This window comes from Canis lupus, chromosome 15, assembly GCF_011100685.1.
Source record: "Canis lupus familiaris isolate Mischka breed German Shepherd chromosome 15, alternate assembly UU_Cfam_GSD_1.0, whole genome shotgun sequence".
NCBI classification, from domain to species: domain Eukaryota; kingdom Metazoa; phylum Chordata; class Mammalia; order Carnivora; family Canidae; genus Canis; species Canis lupus.
This window is the reverse complement of record NC_049236.1, coordinates 52771100-52785987: the sequence shown is the minus strand read 5'-3', so window position 1 is coordinate 52785987 and position 14888 is coordinate 52771100. Positions and strand designations below refer to the sequence as shown.

General features: G+C 40.5%; 1 long non-coding RNA gene across 2 annotated transcripts; it reads right to left on the bottom strand.

The window, feature by feature from the left end:
• Positions 1 to 2325: 2325 nt before the first annotated feature.
• LOC111098916 lies at positions 2326 to 12598 on the bottom strand. 2 transcript variants are annotated; one of them, XR_005370009.1, is made up of 3 exons: positions 12282 to 12598; positions 10143 to 10248; positions 2326 to 2483 (listed from the first exon to the last, which is right to left on the bottom strand). It is a non-coding gene; the product is annotated as an uncharacterized LOC111098916 (long non-coding RNA). The 2 variants fall into 2 exon arrangements; XR_005370010.1 differs by lacking the exon at positions 2326 to 2483 and adding an exon at positions 8532 to 9236.
• Between the last annotated feature and the right edge of the window lie 2290 nt (positions 12599 to 14888).

Sequence of the window (14888 nt, the reverse complement as noted above, 5' to 3'; positions counted from 1 at the left end):
GGTTCAGGAACATTAGTATACCTGGCCAGAAAGGATGTGTGAAGTAAAGCAATTTCTTGGGTATTGAGGTTTCTTTCTTCACACTCCATGGGTGGTGCCCTCCCAAGGTGACTCCAGCCCTGTCTATCTAACTCAGTTATTGTCTTAGCCCAAGAAGCAGAGGAAGACTCCCTCTCTTTGACTAGGGGAGTGTTTTGCATTTTCTCAAAAGCAGGGAATAGAGAGTCCTTGGAACCCTAAGAGGAAAGGATACCATTATAATCCACAATTCAGTCAGTCAGTGTTTTAAATTAAAGCATCAGATCTTTTTAATAAATCATTTGTTTTAATTTGCATTGCTCTGCTTAGATGTACAATCTCCAGGGCATCCTTGAAATCACTGACTTTTTATGTTCTGCCAACTTTCACTTATTCCATTCCAATCGTCGTTCTTTTTTTTTTTTTTAATCCAATCGTTCTCAATAAAAGGCATACATTCCCTTTTCATCTCAATTTGCACTTTAGCACCACTGAATTACTAAATCCTTACAAGTTAAAAAACAAAACAAAATAAAGCAAAAACAAAAACAAAAAGAATCCCAGAAAACCCTAATCTTGTTCTGTTGAAATAATGTATTTAAATGTAAACTGTGGAAACAGCTAGTGTGTAATTCTGATTTTCATCAGGACTGCCCAGTGTATATGGGGCAGGCTAACCAAACCGGATTAGAACTGATTCTTTGGTTCAGTCCAGTAGCCCTGTGTAACCCAGAGATAGGGCTTTAGTACTACAATAACTAAGGGACAGAGGAAGTCTGTGGTATGTGGTTAAAGGGCTAGGAAGTGAGTGAATACTATATACATCACTTAGTTTAGGTATAGAGGTAGAGGAGTAGGTGTAGAATGACCATAAGGTATAAATTCATGATGACTGCTTTAAGAACAGATATTAATAGCATCAAATCATATTAAAATTTTACACAGATTTGTTTTTCTTACTACTTATTTACTACAAGCAACAAATAGTTAAATATATTTCTTACTTTATGTTTATAGAAAAGCCTCTTTTTATATGCATCTTATATGTAGGGTGGTATTAAAAAAAAAAAAAAAAAAAGCACTGGAATTAGAGCCAAAAAATCTCTATGCCAATTTCAGCTCTTCTTTTTCCAGTTGTGTATGGCCTCTCTGAGCTTCAGTTTTCACAGTTGTCAAATGGACGTAACACCAACTGTCTCACAGGTAGTAGTATATAATAGGAGGTACTGAGTGAAAATACCAAGCCCTGTAGTGCCCACTTCATTTGTAGGATGTGAGATTTTAAGTGTCATGTTTTGAATTGTTGGTTGTATAGTATTGTAATTTTAGAAATTTTAAAAATAGACATTTTAAAAATGTACTTTCTCACAACTCAGAATTGACTGCTATTAACATCCAGTCATCTTGGCTTTCATTATTTTTTTACTAAAAAAATGTATACGCATACACACATATAGAAACTGAATCTCCTTTGGCCTCCCATTTGTTCCCTTTGCCAATTGATAGGTTCGTTTATTCAGTGTGCATTTATGGAGTGCCTACTACATATGAGGCACAATGCCAGTTGGTAAGGTGGGGATTCATGGTAAACAAGACAAAAATCTTTGCCTTCACTTTAGCCACACTGACTTCCTGATTGTTCTGGAGTATACCAGGCAAACTTCTGCCCCAGGCCCAGTACTCTTGCTATTCCATGCCCCTGAAATGTGCTTCCTATACAAGGCCAAGTGGCAGGCCATTTCATCTTCTTTAAGGCTTTATTCAAATTCCCCTTTCTCAGTAAGACCCTCCAAGGCCATACTGTATAAGTTACATCCTTCGTCCCCATCACTCATACAAGCTATATCTATGCCTGTTTAATTTTTCTCCACAGTGTTTCTCACCATCTATCTCTCCATATATTATCTTGCCATTAACTGTCTCTTCTCCTAAAATACAGGATCCAAGAAAGCAGAGATTTTTGTCTATTTTATTCCTTGCCCCCTCTCCAGTGCTTACATAGTGCCCTTAACAATTATTGGTCAAATGACACAAAGGAGTGAATAAAAGTTTAAAAATTAGACGCAGGTAATTTCTTCTCAAATTTGAATGCTTAAAGTGACTGAATGAAAGAAAAATGTAATTCCTCTGTGATTTACCAAATTACCAAAATGTAGACAGACCTTATCTCCATCTCCCTGCTTCCAGGAAAACTACTTATTTTCAAAATATGAGTGAAATAATTTTCATAATGTCAGGGTTTACAGAGGTTATATAGCTCAAAGTATTTTGAAACTGATAGAAATAAGCCTCCAAAATTACGTTTCAGACAGTTGAAGCTGCTCTGTTTATTTATCCTGGGATTTGAAATTACAGTGAAGTTTAAAGTCCTGTAGACCCCAAAGGAAATTTTATAGCCAGCCTTCTCTTTAGCCTTCAGAAGTAGACTTAGCTGTCACAATTGAGGACTCCAACCCCAGGCATCACTGAAAGAGTAGTTCAAGGACATGAGCAACACTGTTCAACAAATATTTGTCTAATACCTATTTCTCTCTAAGCACTTAGGAAGTCTAATGAGTTGTATTTCAATTTTTTTTTTTTTTTTTTTTTTTTTTTTTGCCACAGTAATGAAGTGGAGATACGATGGACCTTGGAATGAAATAGTTCAAGCACTGACAGTGTCAGTTTGGACACAAGTTATTTAGCTTCCCAAAGTCTCCATTTTCATATCAATCACTCAAACAGCAATATTGGTTGCTTTGGTTATTGGTAGTCTAGCTTAAATAAGATACTATATCAGTCAGGATAAACTAGGTTATGCTGCAATAATAAATAATCCCACAAATCTCAACTTATAATAAGAGGTATATTTTTTTCCTGAGCTACACTAGCTGTGCTTCTCCTGCCATGTAGTCATCCTGCAGCCCTTTACTCAGGAACCCAGCCTGATGGAGACCAGCTAGCTATTACATTGCAGGCTGCCATGGCAGAGGAAAAGGACAATCTCACACGGGCAATCGCATGCCAGATTTCAAACTGACACATATCCTTCCGATCACATTGCATTAGCTGCAACTGGTCACATGGTACCACCAACAAAGGAGCCTAAGAGGTATACTTCTACATACCCAGAATGCAAGCACCTGAATTTTTGCTGAGCATCAGAATCAATGACTACCACAGATGGTAAATGTAAAGTGTTTAGTATAACATCCACCTCAGGCCTGTCCCTTTTCTCTCTCCAGGCTACTCCCTGTATGCCTTCTTGTTTATTGAGTGGAGATACCCATATTTCAAAAACAGTCTCTTTGAATTCACAAACTGTGTTTAGTACAATACTTGAACTAGAAAATGCTCTATGAAAAAATAATTATGTGATCAAATTAATTTGAGAAACACTACATACTACATCCCACATCCCTTTCTAAAAATTATCACTATATAGTAGCTTATTAGAAGTTCTGAGATGTCTTCTGGTAAAGATAACTGTTTATGGGGGATGCCTGGGTGGCTCAGCTGTTGAGCATCTGCCTTTGGCTCAGGGTGTGATCCCAGAGCCCCAGGATCGAGTCCCACATCAGGCTCCCTTCATGGAGCCTGCTTCTCTCTCTGCCTATATCTCTGCCTCTCTCTCTGTGTCTCTCATTAATAAGTAAATAAAATCTTAAAAGAAAAAAAAAAGATAACTGTTTGCTTCTGTTTAACCCAAGGTTTATTCAACAAATATTTATTGTGAATTTAATTCTACCTCCAGTACTACTAAGACTAATGCTACTATTCGCATTTATTGAACAACTCCTAGCTGCCAAATTGATATCAAACCTTAGAAATACAAAACTGAAAAAGGCAGACAAGATTTTTGCTTTGATGGTGGTCATGGTCTAAAAGAGGATTATCAGCATGGCTCTGAAGCCTTTGCCTGGGTAATTCCTTTAATTCTCCTGACAGACCTTAAAGTTGGCATTATTATTGATCTCATTGTACAGATGAGGAAAAGGGAGGTTGCACAGCTAGCAAAATGTCTGAAATTCAGGGATTAATCAAATAAATTATGAAAGATCCATAAGGTAGAGTATTTGACAGTCACTAAAAATTCTTTACGGAAGAGTAGCCATGACGTGGAAAACACTGCTTATGATTTTCATGGCAAAAAGAGAGTCTCATTTTTATTAAAAGTAGCACTCCTTCCCTTCCACAAATTCTTACAGAACACGCCTGTCTTCGTTAGATGAGTCAGAACATTATCGCATGGGAAAGGCAGTCCGGAAATTCAGTATTTTAATAGGTGTTTTGCTAGTCCCAACTAAATCAGGATCATGTTACTAAAGAGAAGAGCAACAGTGCTGTGGTGATAGCCAGCTACTAATCCCAGCTCCACCGTCTGTGGAATGTTATTCAGGCACCTGCAATTTCAACACATTTCCTGGGTGATTCTGATGCAAGTGGCCCACGGAGTACACATTAGAGAATAGTACTGTAGGCAATCAGAATAAGGGGGAAAGTAGGACTGGGTGACATTAAGGTTTATTTATTTACTTTTTGGATGGTATTAAGGTAAAAAAATTAAAAAAGCAGTCCATTTATCAGAGGCACTCAGACCTGATGAAACGCATACCTTGAGAAGAAAGCTGACATCGATTAAGAATAATAGAAATGGAGTGTGAGGGGATCCCTGGGTGGCGCAGCGGTTTGGCGCCTGCCTTTGGCCCAGGGCGCGATCCTGGAGACCCAGGATCGAATCCCACATCGGGCTCCCGGTGCATGGAGCCTGCTTCTCCCTCTGCCTGTGTCTCTGCCTCTCTCTCTCTCTCTCTCTCTCTCTGTGACTATCATAAATAAAAAAAAAAAAAAAAAAAAAACTAAAAAAAAAAAAAAAAAAAGGAAATGGAGTGTGAGTGCTAATAAAAAATTTAGCTCGCTAAGTATTGTCATGTCATTATAGATGGATTATTATTTCCAAGTATCCAGAATAAATAATAAACCCGGAACACACACACACACACACACACACACACACACACGCCACCCCCAGAGACTAATCGTAATTGAGTCTTTCTCTCCGGTGGAATCTTGAACGCTATAAAACCCCAGTGATCAATATGATTGCTAATGACAACTGAACAGTTATGTCAGCTTTCCTAGGTTCTGAGTTTAGAATAAGACGTGTCCACTTATGCCACAAGCTGTGGTTCACATTCATGGCCTCTGTGTTAAGGGCACCCTTTCATTTTCCCTCCCTCCCTCCTTCTCCTGGCTGCTTCTAAACTTTTCCTATTACCCAGATTCACATAAAAAAACTTTTCACTGGCAGTAGCCCTTTCTCTTCATGAAGTCTATGCTTTAAGGGAGCCAGCACATCCAGTTGCTGTAAGCCAGGCCACCCTGGCCACTGCTGGTATTTCCAAGAGGTCAGCAGCTGGGTCACATCATTGGAATGGCCAGACCGCCTAAACAACCATCTGGGGACCTTGGAGCCTGACCACTCTGCCAGCATAGAAACCTCACCCTGGCCAGACCCTGCTCCACAAAAGCTCCACAGCAGGAGAGCCAAACAGCTGCTTTGCTTCTGAGAGCTAAAGTTGCAGAGCAGAGGCTGAGTGCAGAGAATCCCTTTGGTAAACATTAAGAGAAAGAATCGGTGTATAGGTCCCAGCAAGGGAGCCTAAGCCCAGAAATACGGCTTAGTGCATGGAAGAGGCAATACTCACCACAGCCTCCTGGTTACCACTTAGTAAGCACATCTATGTTCCCAGCCCAGTGAAAGGCTCGACATTCTTTAACCTTCACAATAATCTTGAGAAGGAATATCATCCCCCATTTATACTGCAGAAAATTAAAAATGAGATAGTTTGCCAAAGACTCTCAGCTGTTCGGGAGCAAGAATCAAAGCCAGATCTTTCCATTTTTATCACAGAGGATCCCTGACAAAGACTGAACAGCATCAGTGGCGGGGAGGGGGAGGGGGCTGGGAGTGAAGGTATGGTGAGGAATCACAAATAAATGTGATAATGTTTATGAAACGACAGAAAAATTAAAGGGTTAAACAAAACCAGCATTTCTAGTATGCATAAACATTATTCGTATTAAATCTAGAAATACAATTATTTTGACAATCTCCCAGAGATGGGATGGTGGACAAACAGGAAAACTTGCAAGACAGAACAGGTTGTTTCGCAAATATCAAGGGTGGTTAAGGGAACCCGTCATGTAGCCAACCTGCAAGCCCATGCACGGCACTGACAGGTGTGCCTGCTGCAGCTGCAAGGTGGGCAGCAGGCCCACACTTGGGGGAGCAGTGGTGCTCTCAGATCCAGCCAAAAAAACACTTCCACTTGGTGCACTGTCAAAACTTTTTTTTTTTTTTTATAAGTTAGTTGTCTGGGCAACAGAAGAAATTTAGCAAGATGGAGAAAGACCATTTGTGCCTTAAACCAGCCTTAAACCAAGTCCTAAGAATGAAGATGTTAAACTATGACATGAGATGTTCTACAGAGATAAGCAAAGGATTAAACGAGAGATTTACAACTCGTGGTGATTAGTGCCAGGCTTATGCCCATAAATCACAGCCTGAATAATATCCCCATGAACACTGTCAGGCACAAGAGTATAAGCAGCAATACAGCAATACAGAGCCACCCTTCTGCTGGTAAGGAAGACCCAGGGCCTCATCACCCACAGCCATAGCACATAAAGTACCTCTCCCTCAAGTAGTCAGTGTATACTTGTTGAAAGGAAGAAAGTAAAAAAAAAAAAGAATCAAAAGAATCAGAGGATGACTGGTTAGATGTTTGAATGTAAGAGTGCTGAGGACCTAAAAATGAGAGAATGTTCTTCCTTTGGCTGACTGTCTGTAAGAAACAAACAAAACAAACAAAAACCAAAACCAAAAAACTGTGAGAGACAGTGAAATCATATTCATTTTTTAGAATTTATTGGGCACCATGCCAGACACTCAGAAACACTTGAAAAGAGCCTATGGTTTAATTCAGAAGCCTGACAAGCCAGCTGTCGACGAAGCAAATGCATTGATTACAAACCTGCAACCTGTGGCGTTTGGGTCATCTTAGCCTCTTGAATGGGCCTAGACCCATTTTAGAGTCATGAATAAAGGGGGCTGCATCCACTAGGTCACCTCCAGTGTAGGCTTTCTGTTTATTTCCTCACGCTGCTGCAGACATTCGGTCTGGAACTTAATAGGTGCCCAGTGGGACCACATGAGGTCCTATACTTATGAACCAGGCCAATCCTGTGACCACATGAGGCCTATACTTATGAACCAGGCCAATCCTGTGGCCTTCCGACAGCTGCCATCCTGAACCTGTCTCCCACTTTGCCTTCTGTTACATGTCCATCTCCTAGGCTAATTTCCTCTAGGGCCTCACCCTTCAGACCTGTCACCTCTGACTTGTGCACTCAACGGGCTGTCGTCAGGGATTCTAGGGCCTGGTTCATAAGAAGAGAGACTGGAGGAAAAATGTTTAGAACTAAGGCCAATAATCAATCCAGATTGCCTCAGAAAATGGCCAAGACAGATTACTGCTGAATCAACAGTATTACATATATCACACGTGTATGTAATGTCCTCCAATCTGTAACCCAGGGCCTGGTATTACTTGTGACTCTACCCCTCACCATAAACCTTCTAAGAAGGATTTTCACTATTCCTACCTGGTAGAGAGGCAGAATGGTTCCTTTGCCACCCCCGTTTCTTAGCTTTTCAATATTCACCAGTTGAGTTCCCAGGCTATTTTTTCGAATGTGAATCTCATTGCTGGAATACTAAATCCCAAATAACAAGATGTGCAGTTTAGGGAACTGTATATCTGTGTATTTACCAACAAATGGATGGTAGAGGGACACACCTGTTGTTATTATTACAGGCTTTTGTTTTATCTGTCTTGGCATTGCTTCACAAAAGGAAGTTGCCTTGTAAACAGCTCACTGTGGAATTTAGGGTGCTCACCATGGTGTCAGCTTATAGACTCTGTACTGTACACATCAGAGAGCTGCTGATGCTCTCTGCTGGAGCATGAAGCATGCTGAACATGCACAGTATCTGGTGTAACTGGGTACAGTTTGTGTTCCTTAACAGAACTGAAACCAGACATTAGCTGTATTAGCTAAACTTTCCGATCCCAGGGACAGGGACCACCTTACCTTTCCATATCACTTTCTTGTAAGGATTTAAGATCTTAAGACCTGTTGCATTATTTTGAACTTTAAGGTGTACAGCCAAAAAGCACAGGTAAAGACTGGGCAAGTAAGTGTGCCTCCTCATGACAAGACATTGGCTGGCTGCAACAATATGATCTTGGAAAGAAATTGATGACTTCATTTACTTGGTTGCCCACAGTTTGGGCCATTTGATATGATACAGAATTTAGAGTAAAAATACCAAGGCTTGAGTCCTGATACCACATTGCTGACTGCAGGATCATGAACATCGAACCTGCTTAGCCTCAAGTTCCTGGACTATAAAATGAGAATAACAACCATTGTGGTTAAAAACCAAGTCATTTAATGTTTATAGGCCCAGTGTCTCCTTTATGGGATAATAGTTATTAAATAAGCAAATGTGCACGACAGTACTTTATATAAAATAATAAATGAGAAAATGATATTTTCCAAAGCTACTTTCAACTTGGATACTTCTAAAATTGTGGTCACAATATACCTGCTCATTGAGAGTGACGACTTTTCTCTCTCACCTCTGTAGCCCTGTTACCAAGTTCAGTGACTACTATATAATGGATACCCAATACAAGTGAGCAGAATGAGAGGAATGCAGCAGAATCTGAATTCTCTGCCATGGGAATGAGTTGGCTCCTTTGCCCTGCCAAAAAGTAGTTGGTATCCTAAGCCCATAAGTACAAATGTGGAGTGGTTGGTAACTCAGCCCCACAGATTCCAGGTACTCAGGAGAGACCTCACTGACCCTACCATGTCTCCCTCATATCAGGAAAAATGTGTACTGAGGAGCACATGCTAACGTGGTGACTTAGAAGCACGTGTTGTGAATGATGTTCAACATTAGTCAATTGCCTCTTGGAGGTAGTCTGACTATTAATCAGCTTGGCACAGATGTGGTGACATTCCATAGTTTCAACATACTACTTAGATCAATCTTAAAACTTTCATGTTCTGGTCTCTTGCTGAGTGTCCCTTGTGCGTGTTGCATCAGTTCACCTGGCATTGAAAAGGTCCAGATGAGCAGGTGAAGCCACTGAGAGCTGTAGTGCCTAGACGTGATGGAAAGATGAACACTTTGTTGCCTTAAAAAAAAAAAAAAAACTATTTATTTGAGAGAGAGAGAGAGAGCATGAGTGAACATAAGCTGGGAGGAAGGAGCAGATAGGGAGGGAGAAGAAGACTCCCCACTGAGCAGGGAGCCTGATGTGGGGCTCGATCCCAGGACCCTGAGATCATGACCTGAGCTGAAGGCAGACACTTAACCGACTGAGCCACTCAGGCACCCTTAGTTGCCTTTCATATAAAAAAAATAAAGATGAAGTTCCAAGAATGAAAATGGACTCATATATCCCTAAGTAAAAATAAATAATAATAATAATAATAATAATAATAGATAAAAAGGAAAACAGCAAATTTACAAATTATACTTAATTATACTTAATGGCATTGCAAGAGGGTAAACTTCCAAATGCTCACGTGAAGCCAAGATTACAGCTCTTCTAGTTCATGTCCATTCAAGCCACGCAGCCCTCTCCCACAATGACTTAAGCTTTTATATCTGCCTCATAAGAAGACAAAGACTGCAGCTCATCAATCCCATCCATTCCCACTTTCTAGCACAGACCAATGGATGGGCCTACCTGGGATGGGGCAGCGGGAGGGGGGGAGCAGTTTGAGACCTGGCATGAAAACCAAGTAAAGGGCCATATTCAGAGAATCACTGCTCTAAAAGAAAGTCTTCTTGTTGGTTTCTCCACCTATTGCTGAGGTGTGTATAGAATAAATGCAAAAAGCACATTTTTTCAAAATCTCTTCTGAGAGAAGATATCCATAGCACTTGGCTTCAGAGTGGTCATGGGAATGAGTGTCAGCAAAGTAGAGAAATCTGAGCTACAGAAGGGGGGGTAGTTCCCACAGCGCCCACAAAGAGAAGCGGGGATGGAGTGGCTCCTCACCTCCTGAGGAACTAGTCCCAGACTGTTCTGGTGCTCTATAGCCATTCTCTTCATCCTCCTGATTTTCAGATTTTCTCCCTGTCTCACAGCTTCAGTTCCTTTAGAGCTTTTAAGATAATTGTGGCAAATGTTATTGTCAGTTGAAGGCCTTATCCAGGAAGAATCAGATGAAGGATGAAACAAAGAGAATTTGTCACTGTTAATAAATTCCCTGACAGTCACTTGTCTGTGATTTACCAGAGGTGAAGTGGAGAGAGATGTGCGTGCATTGGTGGAGTGTGGAGCTGAATTGAGGAGTCTCGAAGAGGAAATGAATCTTGATGTTGCTCAAGCATGTAGCGATTGCTACATTTTTGGTTTCCACCCAGCAGTGAGGCACCTGGTCAGAACAGGTGTCTGGACCAACATGGAGCTTAAAGCTCTGGTTCTTCTGCTTGAGCAGATCCTCCGGGCGCAGCCACAGACTGAGCCAGGCTTAGCAGACAAGGATTGTTCATCTGATAGATTTTGGGGTTTCAGCTCATTGTTTGATTCCGTATAAACAAGAAGATTTACTCAGGAATAGTAACACAGTCTTCTTCAAAGAATAAGTGATTCAGACAAGTAGCAGATCAAATTATCTCAAAATTCTGCATGTGTTGAGGTCAATATAGACTGAAGGATAAGAAACCATTATTTTATGTAATATTGGTTGAACATGTTAGCATTAATTTAATGGATTAGTTTAATCTTCCATTATAATTTTTATGACTATTTTAATTGTAGAGAATCTGAAGTACTTATGAGGTAATGATGCCCCCAAAATTCCAATAGCATTTGAATCTGAGTCTTGCACCATATCTTGATCTCTCCACCATTCTGTGAAAGAGAAGAAATGGTAATGGACTGCCCCCAATATGTTGTTTGGAGGAGAGCACAGGACTCTAGAGTCCATGCAGTATGGTTTCTCCACCTTTCCACTTCCCCTAACCTTATCAGGATTTCCATCTGAATGAATGTGTTCTTTTCAAAGAATAGAAATGAGAATGTTCATTGATTTGACTTAACCCTCTAAAAGAAATCACTGCTCTGAAAGAAAACTGCAATTCTGATAATATCACAAAGAGTGTCCTTCTGAAAATAGTTATGAAGATTAACTTGATTTATGCTTCTTAAGTGAGGCATAAAGCAGTTCCCAGTATGTTCCCTTCCAAAGAATGCCGAAGGGAAAACAGAGATGTCAGATACTATACTGTTTTCTGAGTCTTTGGGCTTTATTTATTTCCTTTTCCCACCAAACTACTACAAAAGGAAGCCCACGCTCATTTTCCATTTCCATCTCAACCCATAATCTGCCTTCTCCCCTAACCTCCCTAATACCCCCCCTACCTAACATTAGTGGGATGCTTATTCATCAAGGCCACTCAGTCTCCTTATTTGTCACATCCACTGTGAACACCCTTCAGTCCCTATCTCTCTTCTATATCTTGATGCTATTCAGATTGTTAGCTTCTAAACCTCGCTCCTCCTGGCCCCACAGTCTCTCCTCAGTCGGCTCTAACCTTTGTGCCACTATTCCTCAGTCTTCTTCTAGAACTGTTCTTGATCTTTCTTCTTCCATCTTGTTTGTTTGTGTGTGTGTGTGTGTGTGTGTGTGTGTGTGACTTTAATCTTACATCCTTCCACCTTGTAAGACTCTGCACAGACTTCCCTAGAATGGTCTAATACACATCCCTGGCATCAACTGTCATGACTTCTAAATATGTCCTCATACCGGAGCTCTGTCTTGAGCATGAGACTCCAGTTTCCAGTTGTCTACCCTGTATTTCCATCTATGAGACCCGAGGCTTCTCCAATTTACATGTCCCAAACTAGGCTTGTCCTACTTCTCCCAAAGTTGACTCCCCTAAATTAGCCAGTATGTCATATACAACCAGTTATATGTATCCTGGTGCCGACACATTTATTGCCTTTCCTGGCAGGCTCTCTGCCAGCTGGTTTCTGGCTTATTTGGCCAACGTGAGGCCCTCACGGGAGATTGGAGGGTGAAAGGAAAGGGAAAACTAGGGTATTACACACGTGCACACACACATCCTGCCCAGCAAGACTTAGAATGGTTTCTGTTTTCTTCATGGAACCTGTATGAAACCCCCTCCTCACCTCTCAAATCAATCCATTCTCCTTTCTCCATCCTCATTGCCATTGAATTACTTCTAGTCTTCATCATTTCTCTTACAGTCTGGTGATAGAATGTATGTCCTTTGAGTTATACCTCATCTAATCCATTCTCTACATTCTTGCAGAATGAGCTATGATGATAATGAGATGTTACTCTTTTTAAATTAAAAGTGATAACTATCTTCTAAAGAAAATCAGTTACAAGTAGCCCCTTTAGAATAGATCACCATATCTTGGAGCATGTCATTGTGCAACTTGGCAACAACTGATTGGCCCAAGGATGTCACCTGAGAACAGAACTAAAGGATATGAGAAGAACCAATGACCATGAGGTAGCCTGGCCAGAGAACTTTGGTCATGACCACCAATATTGTGTAATGACTGGTCAGCCTAATTGGTCAGCTTAGTTCCTTTGGAATTTTCTTTCTTTTTTTTCCCCCCCTTTGGAATTTTCAAATGAGAGACAGAGGCTGAGCAGAGTGGAAAAGTAGAAGTAACACAAAATCAAAGTGTAAGGAAAACCATGAGGCAGTAGAAGTGATGATACACTGAAGGTTAGAACAGTAAGTGAGCAGCAATAGTAGTAGCAGTTATAAGGTCAGTGGAATGAAGAATCTGGGACAGAATCTAGAATCAAGAGGAGGATGGCACCAGGGTTGTTGTTGGAAGGTGGAAGTAGTTGTGAGCTGATGGGGGAGATGTAACCATTCACCCTTTGATTCCTGTAGTTCCCACATCTCCATGTCCCCTGAAATAAACCTCTGTCCATAAACCTTAGGATTCTTTTCCTAACAACCTAATCCCACCCCTCTTCATCATGTGTTTGACCAAACCAATGCTCATAAGCCTCACCTGAGGTACTTGGAAAGTTTAGGAAGTGCTTTCTTTCCACTTGAGACTTTTATAGTGTCAAGTCCTCCATGACCTTGCCTCTGGTCTCTAACTTCACCTGAGCCGAGTTGTCTTCCTCAAAGGAATGGTGGAACAGTATAGGTCCCTTACTCTCAAAGCAACAATATAAACACAGGGTAATTGTTCTTAGGGACTGGCAGTGATCCCACTGTGATGTGGGTTCTCATGACTCTGTGCCTTTGTATGTACTTCTCTAGGTGCCTGTAATGGCCTAGAAAAAGGAGGTCTTTCACTTCAAATGTTTGTATTCTTTACAACTCAATTAAGGTATCACTGAAAACACGTTTCTCTTCTCTCTCCTTTCCTGGCCTTCAACAGACAGCTATAGGTTTTGTCTCTGCCCTTCGGACACTTGTACAAGCTTATTCTTGTTTTGAAATCTATTTACTTGCCTTTCTTTCTCATGAGACTGAGGAACCACAGAACTAAGATTCTAACTAGTTCATTCTTTTGTGGCCCTGATTGGAATACACAAAGGGTCTGCAAGAAATTAATACATTAATTGGACCAAAGCTTGTCTAATTTATGAGAGACTTCAGGAAGCCAATGTCATAGAGAGGAAGGAAAGCTGGAGTCAAATTGTGGATCTGCCTGTGATTATTTGCGTAAAATAACAAAGTATCTCAACCTCTGTGCCTGCTTTTTCATGTCTGAAATATGGTTAGGTGTTTAACAGTATGGCTCAATAACCTCTGTGGTTCTTTGCAATAAATATATTTCAAGACTGACCCTGGGATTTGCTTCATCCCAGTTCGATCCATAGCCGGAGTAAACTGGCAGGCCACCTTGGTAGTGTTTGAGTTTATGCCCATGGCTCTGTGTTGTAGCTGCTTGGTTTTATGGAATGGAGAGTTGCTTTTTAATATTATGCAGAAACTTTTTCTCCATAACCAAAGGAGGCTCCCAGATGTAGATGACATAGATCATGTCAATCTAAAGGCAGATCCACATAGTTTTAACTTCAAATATGTAAAGCCAGCTATGTTCAATAAAGGAAGCCTTGAAAGACCAAATTCTTCAGGCTACCATGCTCAGAAAAATGTTTATGTATATCAAATTCAAAGACAAGAGAAGACGGTATATAAAATTGATTTTATTTCATACACATATATACCAAGTTTAAACTAGTTGGGCAATCAGATCTAGGTTAGGTAAAATTCTCTAAACAGATCATATAAAACACAATATTGGCAGTCATCATTTCCTATATGTTTTTCATCTATAACAAGACTTTGCCATTGACATAACTGTGATATTACTAAAAAACATCTTTATAAATATTTGACAGTAATAGTATGAAATAGAGAATGGAAAAAGTAGAAATATCTATTCTGAAAAACAACATTTAAACAACAAATCTGTACTTATTTGCTTGTCCTTATGAAGAAGCATAACCAGCAGAACAAAGATCTGGACTATCCAATATACATACATCACCATATTAAGTTATATTTCAGGAACCAATTTTCTGGCAGGAAAGGATACATGACTTCTCCCTGACACCCTACCAACAGTTACTCATGAGTCAAATAGGATTTGGCTAGTCGGCTGACACTTCCTTGACATGTTTGCTCTCCACCCTCACAATTATAGGCCCTTATTTGAGAGATTAAGGGCCATAACTAGTCTTCTAGGACAGTCCCTTGTCCTGTCTTGCCCCATGCCCCATCCTTCCTC